Source organism: Euphorbia lathyris, chromosome 6 (genome assembly GCF_963576675.1).
Source record: "Euphorbia lathyris chromosome 6, ddEupLath1.1, whole genome shotgun sequence".
Lineage (NCBI taxonomy): Eukaryota > Viridiplantae > Streptophyta > Magnoliopsida > Malpighiales > Euphorbiaceae > Euphorbia > Euphorbia lathyris.
Window position 1 is genome coordinate 72,074,083 of NC_088915.1, and position 5,677 is coordinate 72,079,759.

Genomic DNA, 5,677 nt, shown 5'->3' on the forward strand with positions numbered 1-5,677 from the left:
TTTTGGAATCTGCTCTTTTTCGACAAAGGGTTATATCACAAGAAAACCTTGATGGATTATCATGACGGACAAATATAATTGAAATCTTATATTGTGACAGATTGGAGGACAATTTTATATGAAATAAATTGTTGATTTATTTTCTTAATTGCCGTTTGGCATGTGTTGGTACATAACGTTAATTGAAGATAAATCCAATTTTAAGAACACGGTCACTTCAAAAGCTGTAGGTCTACTTGTACCAGTGGTAACGTGTAAGCCACAACGGCTGTAGGTCTAGCCGAGTTAGACGCTGGTAGATGAACGAACATTAGTGGGCTAGATTTAATTTATGAATGTCACTAAAAGTGTAAAAATCAAATCGCCTTAAAATAAGTACGTCACAATGATGGAATCGAAGAAAAATATCATATCAGTCGGTGAATATGCGGTATAAAAACTTCTGTATGATGAGTTACTGGTAGAAAAGCTTCTGTGTGATAACACCGTTATTCAATTGATCTCAACGAGTGTCATCCTTGTTGATTTTGTAGAATCAAAGGATAACACAGCGGATCCGCTAACCTAAAGGTTAGACCGAGATCATATTGAAAAATCATCGAAAAGAATGCGACTAAAGCCCATAGAGAAGAGGCGTTATGTGAAGGAAAACCCTACCTAGTTGACTGGAGATCTCAAGATCTAGGTTCAAAGCGACAACGTAATTGCATAAACCTTGCGCGTTGACTGTGGGGGTTAAACCCTCGTCCGTTTCTAAATGTAAACAGTGACATGGGGTCGCTTCGATGGAGACTAGTGTGGGGCCTAGTTCTCTTAAACTCTCGCAGAACCAGGCGATGTTCATGACATTAACGAACATAATCATGAGAACCATACCGTGTTATGTTGGTATCTACTAGTCAGCCAGTAAAGTAAATATATTTTCACAAAAAAAGGTTCAAGGCACATTAGCTACCTATCCTATGCAAAAATTCCTAATCGTCTCGTTTCTAATTTTATTCATGTGGGAGATTGTTGGAAAATTTTGAATAAAATTATTTATTAATTTAAATACCAACAAACATCTCATTTCATGAACAGTCGAGTCCGTCGTGAACAGTCATGTTCCTACGTTAATAGTCGTGTCTATCCGTGTACAGTCGTATTCGTTATGTAGAATGGATGTGAAATTCACATACGGTCAGAGAAAATATTCTCTGGAGTTTTTCCTGCTCTCTGTTTGTTCATAATATATTGTTTTCCTACTCCGGTGATAACTATGCTACACACGGTTTGAGTTCGCTTGCATAATCTGTTGTATCTTGGGAGATGATCGTCAACAGCGACGACATCTGTCTTAAGGAAACTGCTAATACAGGCCTCAGATTTGTCTAACTCTTTCCTTTTAATTTCCAGTTTTACTGAACATCTTATTGATGCAGCCATAGTCGCCCCATCCAAGGAATTGCCTACAGGTGTTGTAAATCCCGTTTTCAAGATCTGGGAAAGTAAGGATCAACAAGTTCTCTGCTGGAACATTGCCTCCTTGTCTTCAGGGGTTTTTCCTCAAGTGATTGGCGTAACCATAACAATAGAAGCCTAGAATAAGTTGCTCAAAGCCTATTCTACTGGATCGCGGTTACAAGTACGTGATCTTAAGCACTCATTGCACAGTCTCTGCTGTGATAATGATTCATTTAAGATTATTTGCAAACTGCAAAATTGATCAGTGATCAATTAACCGCACTCCAACATCCAATTTCAGATGATGACCTTGTTGAAGCGGCATTAGATGGATTGGGACCCACCTATCGTCCATTTGTCCGTGCAATTGAGGCTCCATTAGAGTCAATCAAGTTTGAGGATCTCACTGGCTTGCTTCTTTATGAGGATATCAAGACACATGCTGAAAAGCGTCGCTAAAAAAGTATCGTAATAGACCATTTTTCTTATTTGTTAAAACTTTTATTCAATTTATATATATCATATTTTCTAAAATAAAAAATCACTAATATATACCGTAATGTTATAGTAGTAAATATATACACTTGTGGAATGTCATTGTCTAAATTTAGAATTTGGAAGGCGGCACATAGAATTTTTGATTGCACGTTATTTTGCTAATCATCTTACAAAATGCTTGCCAGTGTATTATGTATACAAAATTCTAGAAAATTAAAACTAATTCTTGAATCTAATTATGTACATCCAATATAATTTACAAATAGAATATAAATATATATTTTCAACTAATAACTACACTAAAATTTAAATTATAATTTGGACAAATGGTGATGGAAAGCTAAATAAGAAAAATGTGCTCAAATCTCTGAACAAGGCTTCTCCTTGGGAGAAATAACCTACAAGTATCACCAAGTCAAGATTTAGTAAGAATCTCCTTCAAATACTATAATTTATGGTTTTTATGGGTTAGTTTATTTTTATGGGATGAGTTTACTAAAAAAAGTAATTACTGGAAAACACTTCAATATAAGTTAAATCATGGAGTGCTGATTCTTTACCAACTTTAGTCATTTTGCCGCTTAATTGTTAGTTCAATTACAAAGCTAGTTTTTTTTCTTGCTTTCTTTTTGTGAGCAATTTTAGTTGAATAACTAAACGAAATTTGCTAAATACTGATTCTACTTGTCTATTGATTAGATATGGAGTTCATGTTGCATCACTTGAACAATGGCTGGTCTTAAGGTTAATTAAGCAATGGATTCTAAAGAAGATATATTAAGTAACAGGTATGCTAATTCAATGTTTTATTTTATTCTAGTCAAAGCCTAATAAATTTTTTCAAATGCTATTTTTATAGTTTTGTATTTTTATAATCCATCAAAAAACTTTATATAGTTAATTTTAGGTATACATTAAATAGATGATAGTGAAAATATATAATTAGGCACTCATCATATTGAAGGTACAAAATCCACTATTTCTTGCGTTTGCTTTTTCGTGGTACATCCTGAAGGGTTACTATGCCAATTCCTTTTTCTTTGGTTTATGAACCAATTATTTATCTGCTTTAACTGCAAGCCTGTTTCCTGCACCAATTTTGTTTTGTCTTCCTCCTAAAACAAAAGGAAAAATTCTTGACTGAACAAAAGAAAAGGATTTCCCCCTTCCTGAACAAAAAGTTTGATCAACTAGCGAACAAAAAATCATACTAACAACAGTCACTACAAGAGAATCAGTAGTTAATGACTGATTTTAAGGACTAAATGATAATTAGTCTTTAACTAAAGACTAAAGTTGGTCCGTAACCATATTATGGGTCAGTAATCCTATAAACACACGGGCCCAACTTTAATACCCACTCTACCTACTAAAATCAATCACTAAAGACAACAAATTGAGTTCCTAAATTTATTCAATTAAAATTAAAAAGAAAACTACAGACTATTTACTATTAATTTTAATCATTAAAAAGTTAAAACCCCGATCCCCTCTTTTCTTCTTACTCCTTTTGACTCTTCCTCTATCTAACCCTATTTCTATAGAGAGAATAAGCTTGCAGCTGCAGCAGCCGGAGAATGTGGCTGCTGAAACGACGGAGAGAAGGACAAAAGATCAGTTAGGGTTTCAGGTTGCATCTTGGTTATCAAAGAACCGGTGAGGCTTAAGGGGTCGGTGGCCAGCAAGAAGAAATGACTGACTTCCTCGATAGATCGCGATTCGCGAATCATCTACCCCAATACACCTTGACCACTTCGAGCATGGTATTATTCTCTCTTCTTATTTTGAGTTTCAGATCTGGTTAACATTTAGTGTTTGGTTAACATTTAGGGTTTACATTTTCAGATTAAGTAGTATATTCTTATTATTTGGGCCTTTTTCGTTTCTGATATTTGCTTTCTCTCTTCTCCTTTAATTTTTGGTCCTTTTTTAGTCCTTTCTACGATATTGGTTGTTACATATCTTGAATTGAATTCAAGTGGCCCTAAAGAAGAGCAGAGAGTATGATTCGGAACTACTTCTCAAGTAGCACTTGAAGCATCTTTCTGGAATCAATCTCCAGATTTGCTCTATACTAGATGTAAAAAAGTTTCAATCCCTACAATTTTTTCATTTTTCCCCTCCTTGTATAACTTTCAAGTGTAGCTTTTATCTTAATATTTTTCCAGGAATTTTATCCTTTATTGGGTTTTAGAGGTGAGAGAGATCAAATTTTTTTGATGATTTTGTTAAAGTTGGTTGAAACCCATGAAGAACCTTCCCTGGTTTAAGCAGTACGCCATCAATGGCAAACCAGGGAGAAGACTCTCTTGGACAATATAGGAGAGCATTGTCCTGGTCAAAGTATTTGTTATCATTTGGGGCAGCAATAAAAAAAAGAGGGAGATAGAGAATGGAGTGCAAATATGTCTCAATTGTTTATTAGTAACAAATTTGCTTTAGGGGAGTATATAAGCAAAGAGATGTAGTTAATATCTTCAGCCAGCCCCAAGAAGATGAGGACTTGGCTTCTATGCTTGAAAATCAATCACTTTACATGTCGCTCTGCTTTTCGGGTTAAGGCATCCTAATAAAAGGTTAAGTTTCTGTGCTTATTTGTTTGATTTTATTATCTACTAAGTTGAACCATTTGATGTCCGATTAGCATGAACGTCATGTGCTTCTAGCTAATATAACATAATAAGTTGTGCTTATTATTGTATTATTACTGATTTTTGGGGTATTTATTGTTCCCATGTTACTTTTGTCTAAGTGAATGTCACATCCTTTGTACCCTTGTTACATTTATCTTTAATATGATAATAATCCATTCTTAATATAAGATAAATAAAGTGATCCTTGGGATGCCATATTCAATAATTTGATAAAATCATTCTTCCTGAAGTAATAATTTTGATTGCCATTTCTTTTTCTTTCATCTATTTATTCTTTTTAATTTTTGAATTTTATTTAGATCATTTCCTCAATGGTTTGCTTTTAATATAGGAGGTAAACTTCCACAAGGGAAGCTTCTGATATTTTTACTCTGTTTTTGTATTTTTTTCTTCTGCCTGTGTGTCTTAATTAAATTCAAATCTGTTATACCTTTGCTGGTTCACAATTTTATCATTTGTTTGTTTTGATTTTATGTTTTCTAGAAGTTGTCTGCAGCACTGAGATTGGGGTCTTGGAATTTATTTGCATTTTGGTTGGGTGGGGTGGGGGGTTGCTTTGTGTATTATTTATTTATTTTCCTTTCTCTTTGCAGCCAGTGTAGTGTTTCGCCTTGGGAGATCCTCTGCGGTTCAAGAGAGCGGCAAGGCATAAGGGTCTTTATAACAATGACGATAAAGATGTCGAGTTTAAAGATGTAAGAAAACGCGGGAGCTATGTTAAATTGTGAGTGGTATTAATTTTTTTTATTTGCTCTTGCATTGGATGTTTGTAGGTGATTGAGGCACCTTTAACAAAAGCTCCTCTTAATATGTCAATTGTAGTTCACTAGCTCGTAATTGAAGGTGTTCAACTTATGTTGATATTATGCGTTCATTTCAGCACATGCAATAGCCTCTGGTAATAAAAGTCTGATCGTATTATTGCTAATCGCAGTTATAGTTATAGTGATAGTCTCGTACTAGTCATAGACAAACTATAAGATATATATTTTTTCTTTTTGAAATGTAGTAGTATTTTCTTTTTTTATTTGATATCAGGTCAGTTGGCATGTGGGTTTGGCAGCAAATTATGGTTCAGGTTG

At 34.2% G+C, this 5,677-nt stretch overlaps 1 long non-coding RNA gene across 1 annotated transcript; it reads left to right on the forward strand.

Moving 5' to 3' along the window:
• Positions 1 to 2,276: 2,276 nt before the first annotated feature.
• On the forward strand, positions 2,277 to 4,393 carry LOC136232255 (uncharacterized). The gene is made up of 4 exons (XR_010690439.1): positions 2,277 to 2,366; positions 2,641 to 2,729; positions 3,486 to 3,704; positions 3,875 to 4,393. It is a non-coding gene; the product is annotated as an uncharacterized lncRNA (long non-coding RNA).
• The last annotated feature ends 1,284 nt before the right edge of the window (positions 4,394 to 5,677 follow it).